Source organism: Oryctolagus cuniculus, chromosome 6, assembly GCF_964237555.1.
Source record: "Oryctolagus cuniculus chromosome 6, mOryCun1.1, whole genome shotgun sequence".
NCBI classification, from domain to species: Eukaryota; Metazoa; Chordata; class Mammalia; order Lagomorpha; family Leporidae; genus Oryctolagus; species Oryctolagus cuniculus.
Genome location: NC_091437.1, coordinates 104,870,160 through 104,898,145, shown reverse-complemented (window position 1 = coordinate 104,898,145; position 27,986 = coordinate 104,870,160).

Below are 27,986 nucleotides of genomic sequence, written 5' to 3'. Positions count from 1 at the left end.
TTAATTTTGAAAAAATGTTCAAATAAGAATCACTTAATTGAAATCAGGGGGAAATATGAACTGTAGGGCAATCACCACAGTGAATTAATGTAGTTAATTATGGGATAAATCTGAGTAGTGAGGTTTCTGGAAATGTACTCATTACAAGATGGAAAAAAATACCACTAGAAATGGTTCTCTCTACTTCAGTTTGGCTTGTCTTTTAGGTTTTTCCTGTATGCTAAAATTGAGGGCCATTCTCACCAAATAAACAGTAGGACCATGCATTGTATTAAAATGAATCTGCATCATGACCAACCAGTTTTATTTCAGTAGAGGTAGAGTTCATGGTTAAAGTGCCAGCTAGCCAAATGACAAAGCCTGTTGCAGCAAGAAGAAGATAAAGATAAGCTCTTTCGGGACTTTCTGGACTGAAAAATAATAGATTGTTGATCTTCTAATCTCATACATGAAGATGTTTATGTCCTACCAGATCTTGCTGTGTTTTATGACAATAGCTGAAAACACAGTAAAATAGGTTCTTTTAAGGGCTGGGTCAGAGTTTTATAGTCACATCCTTCTCATAGGTTATTTTAGTTGGACATCTTTATTGGCTGTGGTTTCCAGAACTGATGCCACAAACTGAAGCCAAGCTACTGTGTTGGAAAGGCCGAGATGAGAGAGGTTCTGAAGCCATTGTAATCCATAAGCTGTACTTTGGAAATTTATATTCATTAAATAAAAGTTAAAAAAAAGAGTTAAAGAAGAAAAAAAAAACTATAATGCTGTGACATATTGAACGTATATGTGTCACACCTGATAGGCACTGGTGCAGGTAAACCAGTGGCTTGCAGATACAGGATACTTCAGCTTACTGGGTGTCTGTAATATATCGTTTAGAATGAATCTATAATAAAGAATGTGTTATATGTGGATGAGTAAATACAGTGAAAGAGAAATGAACACTATAATTTCAAAATTATTTCCTGCTGAAAAAACAAGCATATGTACACATGCACATACACAGATGCACACACAGAATCAAAAAGAAGAGATAACTGTTACAGCAATGTGTCCCCCAAGCGCCCGAATAGTATGCAAGTGACAGAAGCTAGACATAGAAACTCCATATTGTAAACTGCTTTTTATATTAAAATCAAATATAGGTAGTGCAACTCTATGGTGAAAGAAAAGATACTCTGTAGGCGAGAGAGTTATCTGGAAGGAGCAAGTGAACTTTCTGGAAGATGGAGATACTCTGTATCTTCTTTTGTGGTGGGAGATGATTTCACAGGTGTGTGTAGTCATCAAAATTTGTACATATAAATATAAAATGATGCTTTATGTTAATTTTACCTTAGTGGTTAGGAACCATCTGTTGCTGCTGGAGAGCACACTCCTCTGGGGCATCATTGACTGTTACAGTATCTAATCAGTTTCTTTTGCTAACACATTCAGAATGTTTTCTGAGCAGAATCCTGGTAAATATGCTTTTTTCCATAGCATTACATTTTGAATAATTTGCTTATACCCAGGGAACTTTCACTGCCTCATATGAGGGGGTCCTCAAAAATGCATGGAAAATTGTATAAATAAATGCTGGGAGCAACTACCCACCTGGTGCAGACCTAACTGGCTTCATATCTGGGGATACTGACAAACTTGTCCCAACATACCTGGCTAGTCTCATCCACTGATGCTGTTTACTACAAAGAAATCTACATTCATTTCAGTCTCAAAGAATAGCTGGCACTTCTTTTATTGATGAAGTTTTATTTATTTTTATTTATGTCAAAGGGAAGGAGGGGGGTAGGGAGAATGAGAGTGAGAAAGAAATCTTCTTTCAGTTGGTTCAATTCTCAAATGTCCTCAACAGACTGGATGAGGCCAGGCTGAAGCCAGAAGCCTGGAACTCCCTCTGGGTCTCCTACATGGGTAACAGGGACTCAAATAATTCAGCTATCACTTGCTACCTGAAAGGGCGCACATTAGCAGGAAGCTGAATTGGAAGTGGAGCTGGTACTCAAATCTATGCATTCTGGTATAGGATGCAGACATCCATAATATCCACCCCCAAGTTGATAATTTTTAAACATCTATTTTTTAAAAAAAGATTTATTTATTTAAGTCATGTTACAGAGAGAGAAATATCTTCCATCTGTTGGTTCACTCTCCAGATGGTCGCAACAGCCAGTGAGGTCAAAGCCAGGAGCCAGTAGCTTCACCCTGGTCTCTCATGCAGGTGTCAGGGGCTGAAGCACTTGGGCCATCTTCTACTGCATTTCCAGGGCCACTAGCAGGGAGCTGGATCAGCCGCATATGGGATATTGGCATTGAAGAGGGTGGCTTCACCCACTACATCACAGCACCAGCTCCTAAACATCTCTTCCAAAATTACAAAGTTATGTGATCGTTATGGACTCTGGACACCTGGGCTTGAACCTTCTCTTTATCACTTACTACCTGTGTGAATTTTGCTAAGTTATTTCACTGCTCTGTGCCTCAGCATTTATTTATATAAAATGGAAATAAAAATAGTACCTACCTCATAGAGTTTTATGAATATTAAATGAGAAAAAGAGAGAGAGAGTATGTATATATGTGTATTAGTTGGGGGTGGGGGAACTTATAACAGAGCCTGACCTTAGTATGATATAAATATTGGTTACTAATGTTTTAGTAATAATATCATTATTATTTGTGTCTCCATGCCATCACACTTATTAATCCCTTTTCCTCATGCCAGATTCTCTGCTTCTTGAATACTCATCCTTCGAATTGTAGCTGCATTTTCACTCTCTTACTCATCACACCTTAAGTGCTTTCATAACATTTCATATGCAAATGTGTTAGTGTGTTTTCTTATTGTAATTATTGTTTGTATATCTATCTCCAATATTAATTGCACATCTTTCTGTGAGAGGAATGCAATCTTATTCATCTTTTTATCCCCTCTAGCAGCAAGCTCATAATTCCCAGTAAATGTTTAACCAATAAATCAGAAGACACATGAATAATTTGTGACTTAGTCCAGTTTAATAATTTAGCTCAACAGCATTGCACATTGTGGGCCAGGCCTAGTACTGTGCCTTGAAGGTACACAGATGGGTGATGAGCACTTCCTGCTCCTGAGGCTCCCACAATTGAGAACGATAAGCCTATTCATGAGCAAAGAGTAATTGCATGATTGGGTTTTAGAGGACATGATTAGGGTGTACTACTTCAAATAAAGTATGGACTTATGCAATGTTTCACTTTGGACCTGTTACTCAGATGATAGCATATTTTAAAGCCACGGCTAGAGAAAAATGCACAGAAGGGCTCCAGAGAAACCCAGGATATTTTAAAAATGTCTTGGATATTTTAAAATATTTAAATTGTGTAAAATCAAGAATATTTTTAAAGAGTTCATTTTTATGGTTTAGAGAAAGGATTACATTAGCGAACTATAGAAATGATCCTTGAAAGTACAGTCTTAAGGATTACATTAGAAGGGAGGCCTCCTATTGTTCTTTTTTCTGGAATAGTTTCCTATTGTAATGCACCAAGTTACTGCAAGTTAAGTGTTGCAAGTCAAGTAAGTGCTACACTTAACCCACATATAGAAGAAACAGACATTTGCAATCTTACAATTGTGGAGGGCAGAAGTCTGTATTGGTCTTCATGGGCTGACATGAAACTTTGGCCGTGCTCCTTCTGAAAGATCTTGGGGAAAATTCATTTTTTCCCATCTTCCAAGCCAGCATTTTATTCCATTTTGGTTCCATGTCTTAGCTATTGAGAATTGAGCTGCAATAAACATGGAGGTGCAGATACCAAAGAGACAAATACCATATGTTCTCCCTGATCTGAAAGAACAAGTAGAGCACCTAAAACAAAATCTGCAGAAGTGAAATTGACACTTTGAGAAAGGATGGCTTGAGCTGCCCTTCTTGACTGTCATGGAACAGTTTTTTGTTTTGTTTTGTTTTTAATTTTTTCTCTTCATACTATTTGTTGAACTCTTTACTTAACATAGAGTTAATTGTATGTGTATAAAGCCAATTGAGGATGGATCTCAGTAAGAAATAAGAGTGCAAATAAGAAAGAGAGGAGGAAGTTTGTAACTGTAAAGCTGTTCTGCCTACATTCCTAAGGACTATCTTCTAAGGGTACAGTTTAAAAACTTGTGGGACACCAAATTCCATTGAGCTGGGTGATAAAAATGTCATCTTAAATGATAAGGTGATCATATTAAGCATTACTGTGAACATATAGATTGGATTAAGTGTTAAAAATGACTATATAAATAGGATCAACTGTGCTGTAATTATAGCTCCCCTGGACTTTTTAGCCAGAGCATAATGCCTAAAAGGTTGATTCTGAGGTCAGAGTGCTAATTAAGGTGAATGGCATTCTATGAGTCTACTGAATGGCCTGCTTCCCATGTTGGAGCATTCACTCCTTTTTAATTCTATCTATTATTATTACTAAACACTTTTCCCTATTTATATGATCACTTTAACCCTGAATTCTATTCATATGATCCCTTTAACACTTGAAATGCTACTTCTACTTCCAAGCTTAAGGGGATTTAGGATCCCATGGCAAGGTTTTAAACTGTACCTTTTGAAGTAAGTCTGTAGGAATGTGCACAGGACCATCCTGCTTTATAGTTAAGGACTTCACATGTTTCACACTTACAAATCTAATATCGTGATAATTCTTCTCACTAAGCATACATTCCCCTCCCATACTCCCACACTTTTTCTTCTTACTTTTCTCATTATCACTCTTATTTTTACTAAGATCTATTTTCCATTAACTTTATACACATGTGTTGAACTCTATGCTAAATAAGGAGCTATAGGATTAATATGAAAGAATAATAGATAAGTAAAATAAGAATAATGGAGAAATGTTCCTTGCATTATCAGTTTGCTTAAAGTTTTCATCATGAAACGGTGTTGTATTTTATCAAATGTTTTCTCTGCATCTGTTGAGACAATCATCGTTTTTGTTCTTTGGTTTGCTAATGTGATGTATCACACTGATTGATTTGTGAATGTTGAACCATCCTTGCATACCAGGGATAAATCCCACTTTGTCTGGGTGAATGATTTTTCTGATGTGTTGTTGGATTTGATTGACTAATATATTGTTTAGCATTTTTTCATCTATATTCATCAGGAAAATTGGTCTGTAGTCATATCTCTATTGCATCATTTTCAGGGTTATGAATTAAGGTGATACTGGTTTCAAGAAAAAATTTGAAAGGATTTCCTCCCTTTCAATTGCTTTGAATAGCTTTAGAAGAATTGGAGTTAGTTCTTATTTAAATGTTTCGTAGAATTCAGCAGTGAAGTCATCCAGTCCTGGTCTCTTCTTTGTTGGGAGGGTCTTTATTACTGATTCAATTTCTGTCTTGGTTACTTGTTTGTTCAGGTTTTCTGTGTCTTCACTGCTCAGTTTAGGTAGGTCATACGTGTCCAGGAATCTATTCATTTCTTCTAGGGTTCCTGTTTGTTGGCATAAAGCTCTTTGTAGTAATTTCTGATGATTTGTTTTATTTCTGTGATGTCTGTTGTTATATTTCCATTTTCATCTTTAATTTTATTAATTAGTATATTCCTACTCCTTTTTTTTAAGTTAGTTGGGCCATAGTGTGTCAATTTTGTTTAGTTTTTCAGAAAACCATCTTTTCATTTTGTTGATCTCTTAGATTTTTTATTTCAATTTTATTGATATCTTCTTTAATTTTAATATTTCTTCACTTGTCTCCAGAAATTTTTTGATTTCTCTTTTGATTTTTTCAATGACCCACTGTTCATTCAGGATCATGTGGTTCAATCTCCATGTGTTTGCATATGTTCTAGGGGACTGCCAACTTCATTCTATTGTGGCCCAAAAAGATGCATGATATGATTTTCATTTTTTTGAAGTTGCTTAGTCTTGCTTTATGGCCTATCATGTGGCCAATTCCAGAGAAGTTTCCATGCACTGGTTAGAAGAATGTTTATTCTGCGATTGTAGGATGGAAAGCTCTGTAGATATGTCAGGTCCACTTAGAATTTACTGTTGATTAACTCTGTTGTTTCGTTGCTGATTTTCTTTGTGGTTGATCTGTTCATCGCTGAAAGTGGAGAATTGAAGTCCCCCATTACTACTGTATTTGATTCTGTGTCTCTCTTTAAGTCCATTAATATTTATTTCAAATAGCCAGGTGTCCTATAATTAGGTGCATATACATTTATAATAATCACATCTTCCTGTTGAATTGTCCCTTAATAATTACATAGTGCTCTTCTTTGTCTCATTTAACAGTTTTTGTGTTAAAGTCTATTTTGTGTAGTATTAGGGTGACTACACCAATTCTTTTTTGGTTTCTGTTGGCATGGAATATCTTTTTCCATCTTTTCACTTTCAGTCTGCATGCATCTTTGTTGGTGAGATGTGTTTCTTGTAGGCAGCAAGTAGATGGGTTTTGTTTTTTCTTTCAACACATTCATCCAGTCTATGTCTTTTAACTGGAGAGTTGAGGGCATTCACATTCAGGGTAATTGTTGTTAAATATCGAATTTGCCTTGCCATTTTTCCACAAATATTCCTATTTTTTACACCGAATTTCGTTTAAACTTGTACTGGGAGATTTTCTGCCTTCACCTTTTTTAGTGATGTCCCTGTTCTGTGTTAGCACATCCTTGAGCATTTTTATAGGGCGGGATGTGTAGTGACAAATTCTTTCTTTTTTTAACTTTTATTTAATAAATATAAATTTCCAAAGTACAACTTTTGGATGATAGCAGATTCCCCCCTCATAACCTCCCTCCCATCCACAACTATCCCATCTCCCACTCCCTCTCCCATCCCATTCACATTCAAGATTCATTTTTAATTATCTTTATATACAGAAGATCAATTTACTACATACTAAGTAAAGATTTCAATAGTTTACACCCACACAGAAATACAAAGTATAAAATACTGTTTGAGTATTAGTTATACCATTAATTCACATAGTACAACATATTAAGGACAGAGATCCTACATGGGGAGTAAGTGCACAGTGATTCCTGTTGTTGATTTAACAATTGATACTCTTATTTATGGCATCAATAATCACCTGAGGATCTTGTCATGAGTGGCCAAGGCTATGGAAGCCTCTTGAGTTCTCCAACTACGATCCTATGGGATACAGCAAAAGCAGTGTTAAGAGGAAAGTTTATAGCAATAGGTGCCTACATCAAGAAATTGGAAAGGCACCAAATAAATGAGCTTTCAATGCATCTCAAGGATCTAGTAAAACTGCAGCTAACAAGACCCAAAACTAGTAGGAGAAAAGAAATAAAATTAGAGAAGAAAGCAACAGAATTGAATACAAAAAAATTACAAAGGATCAGTCAAACAAAGAGCTGTTTTTTTTTTTGAAAAAAATAAACAAAATTGACACTCCATCGGCCCAACTAAAAAAAGAAGAGAAAAGACCCAAATCAATAAAATCAGAGATGAAAAAGGAAATGTAACAATAGACATCACAGAAATAAAACAAATCATCAGAAATTACTACAAAGAGTTGTATGCCAGCAAACAGGGAAATCTATCAGAAATGGATAGATTCCTTGACACATACAACCTACCTACATTGAACTAAGAAGACATAGAAAACCTAAACAGACCCATAAATGAGACAGAAATTGAATCAGTAATAAAGTGCCTCCCAATAAAGAAAAGCCCAGGACCAGATGGATTCACTGCTGAATTCTACCAGACATTTAAAGAAGAACTGACTCCAATTCTTCCCAAACTATTCAGAACAGTTGAAAAAGAGGGAATCCTCCCAAATTCTTTCTATGAAGCCAGCATCACCTTAATACCTAAACCTGAAAAAGATGCAACATTGAAAGAGAATTACAGACCAATTTCCCTGAAGAACATAGACGAAAAAATCCTCGATAACATTGTGGCCAACAGAATGCAACATAACATCAGAAAGATCATCCACCCAGACCAAGTGGGATTTATCCCTGGTATGCAGGGATGGTTCAACGTTTGCAAATCAATGTGATACACCATATTAACTGACTGCAGAAGAAAAAACATATGATTATCTCAATAGACACAGAGAAAGCATTTGATAAAATACAATAGACTTTAATGATAAAAACTCTAAGGAAATTGGGTATAGAAGGAACATTCCTCAGGACAATGAAAGCAATTTATGAAAAACCAATGGCCAACATCCTACTGAATGTGGAAAAGCTGGAAGCATTTCCACTGAGATCTGGTACCAGACAGGGATAGTACTGGAAGCTTTAGCCAGATCACTAGACAAAAACAAAACAAAACAAAACAAAAAAAAAAAGAAAGAAATCAAAGGGATACAAATTGGGAAGGAAGAACTCAAACTATCCCTCTTTGCAGATGATATGATTCTTTATTTTTCTTTATTTAGGGGATCCAAACAACTCTATTAAGAGACTATTGGAACTCATAGAAGAGTTTGGCAAAGTAGCAGGATATAAAATCAATGCACAAAAATCAACAGCCTTTGTATACACAGGCAATGCCATGGCTGAGGAAGAACTTCTAAGATCAGTCCCATTCACAATAGCTACAATAACAATCAAAAACCTTGGAATAAACTTAACCAAGGGTGTTAAGGATCTCTACGATGAGAGTTACAAAACCTTAAAGAAAGAAATAGAAAAGGATACCAAAAAATGGAAAAATCTTCCATGCTCATGGATTGGAAGAATCAATATCATCAAAATGTCCATTCTCCCAAAAGCAATTTATACATTCAATGCAATACCAATCAAAATACCGAAGACATTCTTCTCAGAACTGGAGAAAATGATGCTGAAATTCATATGGAGACAAAGGAGACCTCGAATAGCTAAAGCAATCTTGTACAACAAAAACAAAGCCAGAGGCATCACAATACCAGATTTCAGGAGATACTACAGGACAGTTGTTATCAAAACAGCATGATACTTGTACAGAAACAGATGGATAGACCAATGGAACAGAATAGAAACACCAGAAATCCATCCAAACATCTACAGCCAACTTATATTTGATCAAGGATCTAAAACCAATCCCTGGAGTAAGGACAGTCTATTCAATAAATGGTGCTGGGAAAATTGGATTTCCACGTGCAGAATCATGAAGCAAGACCCCTACCTTTCACCTTACACAAAAATTCACTCAACATGGATTAAAGACTTAAATCTACAATCTGACACCATCAAATTTTTAGAGAACACTGGAGAAACCCTGCAAGATATTGGCACTGGGAAAGACTTCTTGGAAAAGACCCGGGAGGCACAGGCAGTCAAAGCCAAAATTAACATTTGGGATTACATGAAATTGTGAAGTTTCGGTACTGCAAAAGAAACAGGAAAGCGAAGAGGCATCCAACTGAATGGGAAAAAATATTTGCAAACTATGCAACCGATAAAGGATTAATAACCAGAATCTACAAAGAGATCAAGAAACTCCACAACATCAAAACAAACAACCCACATAAGAGATGGGCCAAGGACCTCAATAGACATTTTTCAAAAGAGGAAATCCAAATGGCCAACAGACACATGAAAAAATGTTCAAGATCACTAGCAATCAGGAAAATGCAAATCAAAACCACAATGAGGTTTCACCTCACCCCAGTGACAAATTCTTTCAATATCTGTTTGTTCTGGAAAGGCTTTATTTAACCTTCATTAATAAATAGGAACTTTGCAGGGTATACTATTCTGGGTTAATGGTTTTTTTCTCTCGACTTGGTATATACCTTGCCATTCTCTCCTAACCTGTAGGGTTTCTGATGAGAAATCTACTGTGAGTCTAATTGGAGTTCCTCTGAATGTAATCTGGTGTTTTTCTTGTGCCCATTTTAGAATCTTTATGTTTAATTGTGCTGAGTTTCATTGCAATGTGTCATGGTAAAGATCTTTTTTGACAATGTCTATTAGGAGTTCTATGTGCTTTTATGCTTGGATGTCCCTTTATTTCTCCAAATTAGAGAAGTTTTCGGTTATTATTTCACTCAAAAGGCTTCTAATCCTTTCTCTTCTTCCACATTTTTAGGGACTCCTATGACTCATATGTTGGGGCATTTGATAGTATCTTTTATGCCTACAACAGTGTTTTTTTTTTTAGTTTTCTGAATTATTCTTCTTGTTTTTTTGTCTGACTGTAAAATTTCCAGAGATTTTTCTTCTACTTGCATATTCTTTCTTCTGCTTCACCTACTCTGTTATTAAGACTTTCCTCAGCATTTTATATTTGATCTATTGAATCCTTCATTTCTAGTATTTCATTTTGGTTTCTCTTTTTTTTAAAGAGTTATTTATTTATTTGAAATTCAGAGTTACACACAGAGAGAGGGAGAGGCAGAGATAGAAATCGAGAGAGAGGTCCATTTACTGATTCACTCCTCATTTGGCTGCAATGGCTGGAGCTGTACCAATCCAAAGCCAGGAGCCTGGACCTTCTTCCAGGTCTCCCACACAGGTGCAGGGGTGCAAGGACTTGGGTCATCTCCTACTGCTTTCCCGAGCCACAGCAGAGAGCTGGATTGGAAGTGGAGCAACCGAGACATGAACTGGCACCCATATGAGATGTTAGCACTGCAGTTGGTAGCTTTATCCACTACGCCACAGTGCCAGCCCTTTGATTTCTCTTCAGTATCTCATGGGAAGAATTTTCATTCATATCACATACAGTTTTCTTTAGTTCGTGAATTTGCTTCTGATTGTTTTTAAGTAATCTGATGATTAGCTTTCTGAATTCTGTTTCTGGTATTTTCTCAATGTCTTTTTCTCAATGTCTCCTAATGTTGAAATTTAGTGTTCCTTTGGGGGGCTTATAGTGTTTTCCTTATTTTTATATTTTTTTTAATTTCCTTTGTTTTTAAGCATTTGTATAGTTTTTTTTTATTGTCTGGTAGTTTTTATCTTTGGTCTGTGTCTCTGTGGCTTAGTGGGACTACCTCTTGTTAGTCACTGAAAGTGTAGATGTCCCACTAAGCCACAGAGACACAGACCAAAGATAAAGCAGGGTGTGGCCAGGATGCTCTGTTCAGTATTCCAAGGTGGGGTAGTATCCAAGGTAAGACTCCTGTTGGGCTTGATAGCTCTCCTTTGGGTAACTGGGTGGAGAGGAATGGTCATCTCAGTTGGTGTGACCTGCCCGTCACCTCAGGGCTGCGGAATGCGCTGGTGTTAGTCCTCAGTGTGCGCAGCACTCATCTGTACTGCTTAATGAACTGCTCATTTATTCTGTGGAGTCTTTCCCACGTGCATGGCTTCTGTTATGAGCTGCTATAGGTAACCGAGGAGCTTGGGGGTGCAGAGAAACATTCGGTAGCTGTAGTTGCCCAGGGTCTAGCCACACTCCGTCTTCTCTTATGCAGTCACCGTTTCCCCAGACTCAGCTCCCGGGGCTCTCTGGGTTGGTGTTAGTTGCAAGGGGTCGCTTTTTTTCCTCTGCCCACTTCAGTGCTACTCACTTGTAGATGCTGCTGGGCGGGTAGAAGAGTCCCACAGGTGAACCTTCCCCTCTATGGTAGTAGCTCCTCCTTTCCTCCCATTGCTGGACAACTGGCACGGTGCAGCTTGCGGAGTGGGAATTCCTCTGAATTGTTGTGGCCCTGGCTGTTTGTCTGGGGAGGCCCCTGGTATTGCCAGGTATGAACACAGGAAGTGGGGGTGGCAGCCACCTGCTTGTGTTAAAACAAAAACAAAACAAAAACAAAAAAAAAGACTGGCCTGAGCTTTCCCACAGCTGGCTTCAGGTCTTCACTGTAGTAAGGAGGGGTTGGGGAAGGTAGAGAGACACGCGAGATGTGCACCTTTTTCCTTCCTCCTCTGCTGTCTTACGGAACTTTAAGAGCAATTCACGAAGCTCTGCCTCCTGCTGTATCAGTGGCACCGTGGTCCCATGGATTCCCCCTCTCATCTGGTTTGCTGTCGCAAGGTGTCTTCTCCAGGTCCAGGTTTTTTTTGTTGTTGTTGTTGTTGTTGCTGTTGTTGTATATTTGCTTCTTTGGTGCAGATCTGGGTCATTTCTGTTGTTTTCGCTGGGTCTCCTACTGGGGCTCTCCCACAGCTCTATCCTAGGAGTGTGCTTTCTCCCATTTTTAAATATTAATTTCACCCCATGTCCTGTCGCTATGCCACCATCATGGCTGCCCCAGCAATATTTATTTAGATTATCATAAACAATTGGAAACACCTCTAACTAAAATTCGGAATCTGTTTTAATTAAGGTCTATGTTTATATTTTAATATTAGAGGACTCACATGAACAGGGTATTTGATCTCTCTTTATTTAATGGTCTATTTGGCTTATCCTGAATAAGCACACTCAATGGTGTTAGGTTTTGTCAGTGAACATATGGAAAATACACTCTCAATGTTGGTATCATTGTCTCAGTACCAATAAAAGAGGAAGTTAACATGTCTTTGCAAAAGCAATAAATACATGGAGCTCATGGGATAATACATTAATATTTATTACTATCAGTCCTCTAATTATTTTATTAGGACTACAGAAAAGAAACAAACCAGTTTTTTCTTCTTATGGTTTTATAAGGCCATGTGAATAAATGTTTTATTTTTAAAATATAAAACAAAATGAAATCATAAAAGATAATACTAAAAGGAAGAAAGTCAAACAAAATATTTCCACAATGGTTTAACAGAATACATTCCATTTTAGGTAAAAGCCTTAGAGAAAGAGGATATCAGATACAATCTAGGGAATAATAAGAAAAATCAAAATACAAGACACAAGTAATCATTGGAAATACACTTTGAAGAAAAAAGAATGTCAGCTAATCAATATTCATTAATCTCACAAATGTCAATAATGTTACGTTTCAAATATTTTGCAACAATGTTTATGTATTTCAAAATTTTGGATTTCAGTTCACAAGCTAGTAGGCAATATAATGTGTTTAATTGCAAATAAATTTTTTTCCTTGAAAAATTTATTGTTAGATTAATGTAATGGAGTTTCCACATTAGTGCAGGATCAGTGACCAAAATATTAGTAGGCAGCCTCCAGAGACTGCTACCCTGGAATGATGATGTGGAAAACAGGAGGGTGCATAATGGGAAGAGATTCCGGAATGCAAGATACATGAGGGTTTAAAGTGGGAATCGATGGATTTTTATCCAACATTGGTTTGGGATTATTTTCAAGAAGATTCACAAACTTTTCCTGAATCTTTTATTTGTTTTACCTTGAAAATATACAGTATTATTCTGAATTGCAGGTCAGGTATTCCTGAATAAAATCTGGAAGCATAATATAGTGATAAATTAGTTGTCTGGTGAGACACACACACACACACACAATGAAACCTGATTTGTAGTATCTGCCAGTTTATGTGACATAAAATGTGCACCTTGGTTGCTGCACTCCAGCTATCATTGTGATGTTTTTGAATGCAGAGTTTCAAAGGGATGCACAGAATTGACTAAGGCAGTTTGAAATTCTAATGGTTTTGCTTTTTGACATATGTCTGAATAATTGTAATTTGCATCTTACTGGGAATACTTTTGCTCTTGCTTTTTGGACTTCCTGAAATCCTATATTTGAGGAGAAGCTGTTGTAAGCACAAGATGAGCAATTGGAAATATATAAAAACCTATTTCATATTTAGAGAACTGAAGAAAGAAAATCTTTGTTAATCTTCTATATTAGGACAGTACTTCCAGAAAGCAGATTCCAATATGAAATTAGAAGTAAAGATACTTTCTGGGGGCAACAATAGATAATAATAATAATAAGGAGCAGAGTAGGTGTGGAGAGCCAGAAGTCTGACATCTGAATGAGCTGGGAATCTAGAAAGGGTAATTCAGTAGAAAGAACCTGACTACAATGTAAGTTTGAGAGAGTCTTGGACAGGTGCCATATGGGGAATCTGAGAGCAACGATCACTTATTAGCAGAGTCATTCTGTGGGCTAGAGTGGCCCATCTCTAGGACTTACTTTGCATTCACTCACTGGCTGGGTGCAGCTCATGGACAGAGTGGGTGTAGTGGCTCATTTCTGTTGATCCTGGCAGTAAGCTACCTTTTAAGGGACAGCTTATTGACACTCCTCCATGACTGACATACTTTCATTCTTCTCTAGGATGCAAAAATTATAAGCTCCATGAGGCAGGATTTTTACCTGCTCTGTTCACTGATATATTGCCATTACCAGAATAATAAGTGGCATATGGTGGAGGCTTCATAAATATTCATTGAATTAATTAATTATGGCTCATATTAGTATAGCTCTAGTCATTCACCCATTTATGCAGATGTTTGTAAACAATTATTAAGCACTACTGTGCATTCTAGAGATTGCATGCTAGAGATAAACATGTTTACTCTTCTTGAGGAACTGCTTTATAGTTTCTCAAGAGAACAGTGACACCAATATAGTATTACTACAATGTTATTTATGGGCTGTAACAGATTTATGAAGAATATTTTATGGAATGACAGAGGAAGATAAGCCAGGATAGGAGTCACACTGGGTTTTAATTAAATTTTTGTTTAGTTTTTATTTATTCAAAAGAGAGATAAAGAAAGAGTCAGAGACAGACAGAAAGAAATCTTCCATCTTCTGGTTTAGTCCACAAATACTGCAATAGCTGAGTCAGAATCAGGCCAGTTCAGTAGCTGAGAACTCATTCTGGATCTCCTATGTGGGTGCCAGGGACCCAAGTTCTTGAGCCATCGCTGCTGCCTCCCAGGGTGCGTATTTGTAGGAAGTGGGAGTCACAAGTGGAGCTGAGACTCCAACTCAGGCATTCCAATGTGAGATGTGGACAGCCTAGGTGGCCTTCTACCCAGTGTACTAAATGACTTTTCTAGGTTTTTAATTATTTAATAATTTCATGAGAAATTATTTAATAATTTTATGAGATTTAGATAGATGGATATCTGTTTTCCTGAAATGAAGACCTTGGGAGGCAGGAGGCTGAGATTTGTCTGAATCCAGCAGTGCAATACAGCATCTCAGGACCAAACTCACAGGATCTAGAGGTTTCTATTCAACACAAGGAAAGGAGTTATAGTCATTGTGCTGTCGACATTTCCATCATCATTGTACAAGTGCATTTATTCATTTGTGTCTTGAAGCCATACTCAGATTCAATGTGATACTCCTAGATTTGAAGAAAGCATAATGCGAGAGGCCATAAAGGAAATGATTTATTCAAAGATTACATAAAACGTTTTAAGATCAGAAAGATCTTTTGGAATTGAAGTGGTTACAGGTAAGGAAAATGGCCAGTATGAGGTAGAACAGAGGTTGTCATTAGATATGAGGTCACTAAGGTATTGAGGAGCCACAGTGTGGGATGGCTGAATTGTTCCAGGATGGTGGAAGAGCTTGGAGTAGACATGAAGTGTTTCTGCAGGTACTGGAGTCTGCTATGAACTAACAGAGGAGTGCTAAGTGAGAAGTCTGAGATGAGAGCAACAAGGAGGGGAAGAGGTGGTATTTCATACTATATGTCTTTTTTTAAAAAAACTTTTATTTAATGAATATAAATTTCCAATGTACAGCTTATGGATTACAATGGCTTCCCCCCCATAACGTCCCTCCCACCCGCAACCCTCCCCTTTCCCACTCCCTCTCCCCTTCCATTCACATCAAGATTCATTTTCGGTTCTCTTTATATACAGAAGATCAGTTTAGCATACATTAAGTAAAGATTTCAACAGTTTGCTCCCACACAGAAACATAAAGTGAAAAATACTGTTTGAGTACTAGTTATAGCATTAAATCTCAATGTACAGCACACTAAGGACAAAGATCCTACATGAGGAGTAAGTGCACAGTGACTCCTGTTGTTGACTTAACAAATTAACACTCTTGTTTATGGCATCAGTAATCACCCTAGGCTCTTGTCATGAGCTGCCAAGGCTATGGAAGCCCCCTGAGTTCACCGACTCTGATCATATTTAGACAAGGCCATGGTCAAAGTGGAAGTTCTCTCCTCCCTTCAGAGAAAGGTACCTCCTTCTTTGATGACCCATTCTTTCCACTGGGATCTCACTTGCGGAGATCTTTCATTTAGGGTTTTTTTTTTTTTTTCCCCAGAGTGTCTTGGCTTTCCATGCCTGAAATACTCTCATGGGCTTTTCAGCCAGATCCGCATGCCTTAAGGGCTGATTCTGAGGCCAGAGTGCTGTTTAGGACATCTGCCATTCTGTGGGTCTGCTGCGTATCTCACTTCCCATGTTGGACCGTTCTCTCCCTTTTTTATTCTATCAGCTAGTATTTGCAGACACTATTCTTGTTTATGTGATCCCTTTGGTTCTTAGTCCTATCGTTAGGATCAATTGTGAACAGAAATTGATCACTGGGAGTAATGAGATGGCATTGGTACATGTCACCTTCATGGGATTGAATTGGAATCCCCTGGTATTTTTCTAACTCTACCGTTTGAGGTAAGTCAGCTTGAGCATGTCCCTCCCGAATTTCACATCTCTTCCCTCTCTTATTCCACTCTTCTATTTAACAGCCATCACTTTTCAGTTAGTTAAGTTTCAGCACTTAAGAAGAATTGTGTATTGATTACAGTATTCAACCAAAAGTTTTAAGTAGAACAAACAAAAAAAAATACTAAGAGGGATAACATATCAAGTTGCTCATCAACAGTCAGGGTGAGGGCTGATCAAGTCACCATTTCTCCTAGTGTTCATTTCACTTTAACAGATTTCCTTTTTGTTGAAATGAAATGGACACTATGAGAAACAGTGACTTGATCATTCTTGTCCTGACGGTTGATGTACAATGTAATACTTTATCCATTTTAGTATTTTTTTGTTCTAGTACCATTGGTTGAACTCTGTAATTAACACACAATTATTATTAGGTGTTTAAATTTTAACTGAAAAGTGATCCCTGTTAGGAATTTGGATAACATTATGCTGAGTGAAATAAGCCAATCCCAAAGGGACAAATACCACTTGTTCTCCTTGATAGGTGACAACTAACTGAGCATACTATATGTCTTTCAAAAGAATGTCAAGAAGTTATGATCAGGAAACAGGGACTAAGATCTATGAGGACCTCAGTTGCATCTTCTGACCCCCAAAATAAAAGAACCAAGCACCACCATATGAAAGGACTCCAAAGAAGGCATATCTTTGGTGCAGGGCCAAGCATCACAGTGAAGTCAGAAGGCAGTACAAATGAAATAACTCTGGTTGCTAAGTCAAGATCTAAGGTGAATTAGCTAGCTACTGTAGGGGATAAATTCAATTTTTAACTGGTCTTGTTCATATACAAGGCCACAGTTCCTTGCTCTCACTGAAGCCTGGCAGTTGATGACATTCTGGATCTGATAGAGATTGTGGCCATGGTTACTCTGAAGGATGAATTCATTTTGCTTGCTCCTTCTCCATGAAAGCTGGTAAAATGGAAGTTAGATTAGGTCAAATAGAGACAGGGCAGCAAGCCCAGTGGAACCAATCTAGCTCCTTTAGATCCACTGAGACAGCTATATTTTCTCTGTAATTTTGAGAGAATACACAAGTGATATAAAAATGTTAGTGTTATGACGTGGTTTGTGAAATGATTGGTCTTAGCATTGGAAATGGCACAGGAATCTTTGAGAACCCTTTGCCAAGTTGTTTTGGGGGTTAAAATGATGTTACCTCTATCAGCCACTCACACCAGGGCACATTTAATTACTTTTTTGCTCAAGTCATTTACCAGTCTTTTTTTCATAGCTTTCCCATCTTTGAGTGCCACTGCTCTCTCCAGCACCTTGTGCCTTTATGACAGCCTTTGGATGCTTAATCCTACTATGATGACCATCCAGTATCCGCCATTGAAGCCATGTCACCCTCTTCTCCATCTAAGTGAAACCTTACCTACACAGAGCCTCTTTTTGAGCCTCTTTTTTATTTTCAATATTTAATTGTATGTTCCCCAGAGAGAATTTAGTGAGAGTATTTAAACCCAATAGAAGGGATTTTCCTGCAATACTTGTATTGGGGAAACAGTATACAAATCTAGCATGCTTACAATTACCTATTACAGCTACTGTAATCTCTAGTAATAAGTAAGGTTTGTTTTTATTTTTTTAAAAGGGAACAAAGACAAAGCCTCTATAATTTATAATTGCAGAATTATTTGCAAATCTCAGAAATCAACAAATCAAGGGAAATATTTGTTTTAATCTATTATTTAAGGTCTGCAGTTCTGAGTTCATGTTAATTGGCTAAAGCTTTGCTTGCAGGAGAAAATCTTGGATATAAGATCTTGTTAACAGCACATCCCAGACGGACACAAGATGCAGGGTTCTTGTCACCATGGAGACAGCAGAAAGAAGAGAAGGAAATGCTGCTGTCCTTGATGATTTCCGATACAAAAGAAACAAATCAGAATGCAAAACACTTCTCACAACCAATAGCATCAAGTTCAAATGCATATATGATACCCTCTGTATTACATGAGGGTAAAACTGGGAAGAAGGTGTTATCTCAAGATACACAATATGGAAACACCTGGCTACTTACGTGTCATGTCTGTCTTAATCTTCTTTAAAAACGAGGGATTTCCTTTAAATTTCAGCTTCTTCAACTAAATGTAGAAGTATACATTCCCTCTGAAGCAATGTGAGCACTGCTAGAAAACATGTAATAAACATAGTTCAGTTAGTACATTGATTGTTGGAATCAAGGACAACCGTATCATTCATTTATATGTCCATTCATCCATTATTTTTCTTCAAATATTTTAATTATTTGAGAGGTAGAGTTACAGACAGTGAGAGGGAGACACAGAGAGAAAGGTCTTCTGTCCTCTGGTTCATTACCCAAAAGGCCACAATGGCTGGTGCTGAGCTGATCCAAAGCCAGGAGCCAGGAGCTTCTTCCTGGTCTCCCACGTGGGTGCAGGGGCCCAGGGTCTTGGGCCATCTTCTACTGCTTTCCCAGGCCATAGCAGAGAGCTGGATCAGAAGAAAAGCAGCCAGGATTCAAACTGGTGCCCATTTGGGATGCCAGCACCACAGGCTGCAGCTTTACCTGCTACACCACAGCACCATTCCCCGGATGTATTTTTTTTTTAAGATGTATTTTATTCATTTGAAAGGTAAAGTGACAGAGATAAGAATACACATACACACAGACATCTTCCATCTGCTGCTTCACTCACTCATCAAATGGCTTCAATGGCTGGGGCTGGGCCGGGCTGGGCCAGGCTGATGCCAGGAGTGTGGACCTCTGGGTCTCTCTCTGATGTGGGTGCACTTGGACCATCTGCTATTTTCCCAGGTGCACTAGCAGGGAGCTAGATCGGGTTATTTTTCAAGAGTACATAAACATTTAGACAACAGCAACTTAGATACAGTTTAGATTAAACAGAAAATTATTTTCTAATTTCAGCAGCCAGTTCATTTTGCTAGGAGAAACTTGAGAAAGAAATGTGAGATTATTTTGAAGGTGAAATTTTGCCTTCACTTTCATGGACTGGGTAAACATTGTGACACCACAAATACTTAAATAATCTGTTTCAAAGAAACTGTTACTGAAAATAATATTTCCAAAAACAGTCTTTCAGATGATGACCTAAGTCATCCAAATCTGTGTCTCCTTGGGATATCTGGTAATATGAATCGAACTGTGCCCCTCCTCAAATTTGTATTGAAGTCCTAAATTCCCAAACCTCGGGATGTGACTTTGTTTGGAACTAGAGTGGTTCCAGGTGTAACTAATTAAGATGAAGCCTCCGCAGTAGACCTTAATCCACCAAGCCCTCATTAAAAGTGTGGAAATTTGTACAATGAGAGCTGCACACAGGGAGGACATCGTGTGAAAGTGAAGGCAGAGATGTGCAAGCCAGAGAATTACAAATTATGAATTGCCAGCAAACTGCCAGAGGATAGGAAAAAGGTGTGGGGCAGATTTTCTCTGCCTTCAGAAGGAGTGAACCTTGTGATACTTGGATCATGGACCATACACCATATATGAGACAATAAAGTGACATTGTATAAGCATACAGTCTGTGGCATTTTGCTATGGCAGCCCTGGCAAACTAATGTACCCATTTAGGGAAGCTTCATAGTCATTGATTCACTCTTTACTGTGACAGCCACGGGACTGGAAACGTGGCAGTGAGATTTCCTCAGAAAGCATGCAACGGATTTAGAACAGTCTCAGTGTAGGAAATTCATCACCTTATCCCCAGGAGTTAATACTCAATATAAGGGATGTAATCAACAAAAATCAGCTTAAACATTCATGTAGCAAATAAAAAGACATCATGATATAGCTCCTCCACTTCCACATCATTATACAGCTTTTCCACTGAAACCGTATATTGTCAGGATCTTAAAAAAGATATTGAAAAAATATTTGTGTGACCTCCTGAGAGAAACAGAGGAAATTGAGACAATAAAAAATCATAAAGGAGAACTCCACAGTGTTCTTTAATGCCATACTCACAATTCATTCAGGAAAAGAAAATAAAGGCACATAATGCTCAGTAAAGAAAATGTTATGTATCGACTTTTTTCCATGTTATGGGATCTTCAACCAATAATGGAACAGCGTTTAAGGGTTTTCAAGGGCCAGATGAAGGTGACAAAGAGAAAAGCAAATACATCTGAGATCAATTAAGGTGAGTCTCATCAACTTCACCTTCCAGGCCTCCAGAAAAATCAAGCCATCAAACTTCTCTGTGATCCCCACTTGGTTTCGACTTAGAGATCAGTGATGTTCAGGGACGGTTTGAGAAAACAATTTTCACCATGTGATGAAGTTCAGCTAGATTGTATTATCAACAATTATAGAGTTTGAAATGCCTACTCTCTTGCTGGAGCCAATCACGTGCCAACCAACCCCTCCCTGTTTCTGCTGTTCCTTTTCTTTCACTTAGCGTTTAGGGGAGGGGCTTCTCAGTCATTTTCTTGCATGAACAATTGAATGTACTGGAACAGAGAAGCTGAAATACGTCACCTTAATTCCCACAATTATTTCTGTACTTTATTTTTTTTTTAAACTTTTATTTAATGCATATAATTTTCCAAAGTACGACTTATGGATTACAATGGCTTCCCCCCCATACCGTCCCTCCCACCCACAACCCTCCCCTTTCCCACTCCCTCACCCCTTCCATTCACATCATGATTCATTTTCGATTATCTTAATATACAGAAGATCAGCTTAGTATACATTAAGTATGGATTTCAACAGTTTGCTCCCACACAGAAACATAAAGTGAAAAATAATAGATGATTTTTTTAAATGATGATGAAATCAGAGCAGACCTATTGTCATGTTTAATCCCAGTGAGAGTCAAGTTGGGAATTGATAATTTCTTTTTTTTTTTTTTTTTTTTTACAGAGGATCAGTTTAGTATGCATTAAGTAAGGATTTCAACAGTTTGCACCCCCATAGAAACACAAAGTGAAATATATTGTTTGAGTACTCGTTATAGCATTAAATCTCAATGTACAGCACATTAAGGATAGAGATCCTACATGAGGAGTAAGTGCACAGTGACTCCTGTTGTTGACTTTACCAATTGACACTCCTGTCTATGGCATCAGTAATCTCCCTATGCTCCAGTCATGAGTTTCCAAGGCTATGGAAGCCCTCTGAGTTCTCCAACTCTTATCTTGTTTAGACAAGGTCATAGTCAAAGTGGAGGTTCTCTCCTCCCTTCAGAGAAAGGTACCTCCTTCTTTGATGACCTGTTCTTTCCACTGGGATCTCACTCGCAGAGATCTTTTGCCAGAGTGTCTTGGCTTTCCATGCCTGAAATACTCTCATGAGCTTTTCAGCCAGCTCCGAATGCCTTTAGGGCTGATTCTGAGGCCAGAGTGCTATTTAGGACATCTGCCATTCTATGAGTCTGCTGAGTATCTCACTTCCCATGTTGGATCACTCTCCCCTTTATTTACTCCATCGGTTAGCGTTAGCAGGTACTAGACTTGTCTATGTGTTCCCTTTGACTCCCAGTCCCTTCACCATGACCAACTGTGAACTGAAACTGATCACCTGGAACAGTGAGATGGCATTGGTACATGCCACCTCGATGGGATTGAATTGGAATCCCCTGGTATGCTTCCAACTCCACCACTTGGGGCAAGTCAGCCTGAGCATGTCCCAAATTGTACTTTAAGTAAAACGTCCACATATTTTTCTTTTTTGCCTTTCCCCGAATGACATTTTTCTTTTTTAAAAATTTTAAAAGATTTATTTATTTATTTGAAAGTCAGAGTTACACAGAGAGAGGAGAGGCAGAGAGAGAGAGAGCAAGAGAGAGAGAGAGAGAGAGAGAGAGAGAGGTCTTTCATGCACTGGTTCACTTCACAGTTAGCCGCCAACAGCTGGAGCTGCGCCTATCCGAAGCCAGGAACCAGAGGCCTCTTCTGGGTCTCCCATGTGGGTGCAGGGGCTCAAGGACTTGGGCCATCTTCTACTGCTTTCCCAGGCCATAGCAGAGAGCTGGATTGGAAGTGGAGCAGTCATGTCTTGAACCAGTGCCTATATCGGATGTCAGCACTGCAGGCGGCAGCTTTACCTGCTATGCCACAGTGCCAGCCCCGATGACATTTTTCTTAGGCAATCCATGACATCTATTAGTCTAAGGGGATGTGGTGGGTCTGAAAGTGGGCATAAATTGTTACAATGAGATTGAAAAGCAATCATAAAAGATCTTGCAATACAGCAGACTTGACAGCCTTTCCACAGATGGAGAAGATCTTCCGTATTTTATTAGCATGGAGCAGTGTACCTCAGCATACTGGTGGGTTTAGCACTAGCTCTTGGCTTGTAAAATCTTACTGTACTCAAAGCTTCAAGCGATCAGAATGTACAGGGTTAAGGCAAGCCCTGGAGTCTGGAGTACAAATGGGCATTGCTTGTCAGGGTTAGAGGAAGAGATTCTAACCAAGATAAGAAAATATGGACCAAGTGTTAGAGAAGCTGCTGTTGTTTTCCGGCACGGCGAGCAGCCGCCTGAGAGCAAAGACCATTACTATGGAAACCAAAGAAACCAGATAGAGGACAACACCTGGATCCAAGATTTATTTCACTCTTTCTCTGTGAGGTCACATAAGCCACAGCCTCCCCCAGGAAAGGAGGAAATGTGAAATCTAAGAGACTGCATATTTCTCCTAACAGCACTATTTATGATTATTTTGAGTGAAGACAGTGGGCTGAAACAAAAGTGAATTCAACCAACAGTGGACTGAAAATACTGGAAAAAAACAAAAACTGCTTCTGCACTACAACATATAGGTTTTTTTTTCTTTGTCATCATTTCCTAAATGATACAGCATGGAATTCATTGTGTATGAGGTACTATAAGTAACTTGGAGATGATTTCAAGTATAAGAGATGATGCATACAGGTTATGTGTAAATATTACATTATTTTATATGAGAAACTTGATCATTCATGGGTTTTGATATCCTCTAGGCATCCTAGGGCCAATCTGCCACGGATACCAAGAGTCAATTCTATTTTCAGACTGGGTAGATTCAATGTACTTTTTTCCCCCCTGTACTAAGGTTTGGGGACTTTTGAGGAAGGTCAAAACAAGCCTAAGGAATGGGAATACATTCTCTGGGTACATAGTGCTGCAGTGTGAGTGCATTAGCTATTGTGTTGAATTTTATTGCCTTTCCTCAGTGTTCTGCCTGTCCAGTCTCAGGAGGAGATGGATCAGGAAGTGGATTCCCCTGACCAAATGAAAGGGATATACATAGAAACATTCTGTTTCCTCAACATCTCCTCCCATTCACCACATCTCTCTCTCTGCTCCCCAGCTTTTTGAATAAGTCTATTTATTTATTTTCATCTACTTGAAAAGCAGGATAAAATAGAAAGAGAGAGAGAGAGAGTGAATATATCTCTCATCCATAGAGTCTGTCCCCAAATACCTGTAACCGCCAAGGCTGGGCCAAAGGGAAGCCAGGTGCCCACTGGATCTTCCATGTGGGTATCAGGAGCCCAAGCACTTGAGCCATTGTCTGCTGCCTCCCAAGATGCTTTAGTAGGAAGCTGAATCAGAAACAGAAGTGACTGCATGAGAGAACTGTGAAGCTATGTGTGATTGCCTTGTTAAGAGGGGCTGTGGATTTCACCAAAATCTTTTTTCCCAGTTTAATGTAATTGTGGCTACTGATTTTTCAGTCCTGTGGGCTGCTGGATAGGCTGAAAATGACTAGGTGGCTCAAAGTAACTTAAGCATAGAGTAGGCGATATTGCTCTGCTCATGCGACAGCATAGGCTTTTGTAAAAAAGAATTTCTAATGTGACAAAATATGATACAAATGAGTCATTGAGGTTCAGAAAGGTTGACCATGTCTCTGAAGGTCACAGAGCATTGATGGTGCCCTGGCAAATGTCAAAGCTGGAATATTTAATTCAAATCATCGCCTCCTATTCTTACTATGCTAACATTTTCCCATTTCTTTATATTCATGGCAATTGCATCAAAAATAGTTCTGCTGCTCTCTTCTAATCTCAAAAGAGAAGAGGAATGTTTGAGGGATAACTGGTTTCACATTTGAAATCAGGGTCTTGCACTGCACTGGAAATCCATTTATTTGGAAGTGACACAATTCTATTTTGAATTTACATAGTAAGGGGTAAGGACTGGCGAATAAGCTTTGTGTGTAGACCATGACACATTAAATAAATATACTTCAAGTAAATCCAACTAAGAAAAACACTAAGGGGCTTTGTTTTACAAATGACAATGCAGCTCTAATAATGCTCTCCATGGCAGGCAAACCTCTTCTGGCCCATCTCTCCAAAGAATTAGTAGTAGAAAATTACTATGCTTGAGCATCTTAATTTCAAGTTTCTAAAAGGTAGAACTCATTTGGGTTTCAATATAAAGAAAGAAGACATAAAAAGACATTTAAGGGAAAATGGTACTGAAAATATATAAACAGGTGGAATGTAAATTGCACAATAACCTCTGTAATTTGATGTATAATTCTCAGCAAACAGATCGGTTAGCAGAGAACATTCTGCATTTGTTACCTTAACTGCATTGGGCTCCATTAGCTGTTGAAGAAAGTATTTGTTTCTATGTTATCTTTGGTTTTAAGAAAGCCTTTTTCCCATGCTCTGAATTAAATGTTAATAGGATAACTATTTTACACTGGATAACTACAAATTGCTTATTTAGGTGTTTCTATGGTTCAGTAACAAAGCATGAGTGAATATGTAATTAGCTTTTAAACTCTACCCTAATAGGCGATATACAATTGCTGTTCCATAGAACTTCATTTAACATGTCCCTAAGCATTTTTAAAGTGTTAAATAGAATGCTACCTGGTATTTGCCTCAGCGCAGTGGATTTATTCTCCAACAGACATGCAATCCCTACAAACGTCTGAAAGAACTCTTTATTGTAGTGCTATAAATTCAAAGTCTGTTGTGGGGCCTACATCCACAAAACAACCAGGACAGTGAAAGGAAAGGGTGTCCTGAGACAAAGATCTTCCGAGATCTTAGCTTCCCTTGAAGTCATAATATAAACGCCAACATATAAAGTGCACATTGTTTTAGAGAAAATAGAGGAAGCACTTACCTAGATATTGGCCATTAGTACTGGAGAAAGAAAGTAGGGAAAGTAGGAGACGTTCAGTTAGACAAAATGTTTTAGGGCTTATCTAAAGTTCTATGTAGAAAAGATAAGAATCTCATTGAAGCTGGTGCTGTCACACAAGGAGCTTTTTCCTCCTCCTGAGAGAATCTCTGTGGCTGGTGAGAAGTTAGGGAAGCTTTCTGGAACATGTTACAATTGCAGGAAGAATGAAAAGACACGAAACAGATGCTTTCTCAAATAGTATAACTAGAAGAAGAAGAAAACTAAAGACTTTCCACTGATTTCTTAATTGAATTCTTGGTGCTACAGTTTTGACTTTCCAGCCCACTAATAAGTATTTTATCGGATTTAAGAAGTTTTCATGTTCATTTCATAGAGGGCCAGAATTCCTGAAACGTGTGGATTTTCACTTGTGACTTTCATCTCTGCACAAGATGAGCAGCTTTAGTCAGTGTTAAACAATCTGTTTATCCATAATTGATGAAAGAAACTGGTAAATGAAAGATTCTTTCCAAATACATTCAGGAAACGTGTAGGTGAAATGACCTAAAATAAGAAAATCCTTGTGATTTATATTTGATTATTCAGTCATTACATGTTCACGCATCTGTGCACAAAGTTTTTGTTTTGTGTATTCATAAAATAAGTTTATTTCCAATTCCAATGAAAGCCTCTGTCACCCTATTTTTAAAGAATGTTTACTTTATGATTATATTTTTGATTAAATATTATCCTTTTTCTTGACTATTGTAGTGAAATGTTCTTTTGGCATAAAATGGTGAATAGAAATGTGTATGCTGACTCCCTATTGTACCTCTAATTCTGATTAGGTCCAAGATTTTTTCTGAGAATGGGATAGGGTTGAGAGATCTAATACATGACATCCCTGGAGCTGAGAAAGGCATAAGAGGTAGCGAATATGAATGAAAAGAATTAAGTCACATTACTCAGGAGAAACTCCAAAGGTGTCAGACAGAAACAAAACAAAGAGAGAAGACAGAATTATTCAGTGATATTTTGGCCTGTAAGAGCAGTTTCCACTGTGCTCTGCTCACATTATGCTGGTAAGGGCTTTCTCCCTCTGCTAGTGACACATGCATTAATTTTTATAAAATAGAAGCAATAATGAGAGATTGAATAGCAATAATCTAATTAGCTCCACCATGAGGGAACGGCTGGGGGAAGAATGGAAAGAATTTGTGATACAAGTTAAGAGCTGGCTCGTGAACGTTATTTAGAAACCATGAATGCACTTCTGGATACTAATAACGCATTGCTTCTCCTCCTGCCTCTAGAATAGAGGGTTGTCTTGGCTTCAGCTGTGTTATACACAAGTACCAAGGGTAAGAAATGCACAGATGTTTGTTCTTCTGGTGCTTTTCATGGTGGATGTGGGTGCTGCTTAATCCTGGTAACTCCCCAAAGAATGCTTCTCTGTCTTCCTTATCATCCCAGAGGGTTGCTTATTTAGGATCAGGAGTTCAGCAGGGTCAATGAGCAGAAAGAATCATCCTTATCTCCTCCTTCAGAAACAATGTATCACATTCCGGTATTTTCCTGCTTTTTACAACATGCCTGAGACTATCTTTTATTATGTAATCTTTAAGTATTAAAGTATTTAAATCTGAATGTATTGCTTTTTGCACATTTATTTACATAGATGTATTTATGCATATTTCATTTTTGATTGCATGTATAACACCAATCATCCTTTTTAAAAAATTATTTATTTTTAATGTCAGAATTAGAGAGAGAGAGAGAGGCAGAGAGAGAGACAGAGAGAGAGAGAGACCTTCTATCCACTGATTCACTCCCCAGATGACTGCAATGGCCAGGGCTGGGCCAGGACAAAGTCAGGAGCCAGGAGTTTCTTTCAGGTGTCCAACATGGGTGGCAGGGGCCTAAGCACTTAGACAACCTTCTGCTGCTTTTCCCAGGCTGTTAGCAGGGAGCTGGATCTGAAGTGGAGCAGCCAGGATATGAACTGGTGCCCATACATGGTGCTGGCAGCTGTGGAATTACCCATTATGCTACAAAGCTGACCCTTCACTAATCATTCTTCACACACAGGTGATTTTAGTGGTTGATTAGTCTTTAAAACATCTATTTATTTATTTATTTATTTATTTGATAGAAATAGAGAGATGGAACGAGATCTTCCATCAGCTGGTTCACGCCCAAAATGGCTGTTAAGTGGCTTGGTTTGGGCCAGGTTGACGGCAGGAGTCGGAACTTCATCTGAGTCTCCCACATGAGTGGCAGAGGCCTGAGCACTAAAATCATCTTCTGCTGCCTTCCCAGGCACATTGGCAGGGATTCAGATTGGAAAGGGATCAGGCAGGATTAAAACCAGTGCTCAAGTGGGATGCTGACATCACAGGAAGCTGCTTAAACTCTGCACTACAACAAAGGCACTAGGGTTTGCACATTTT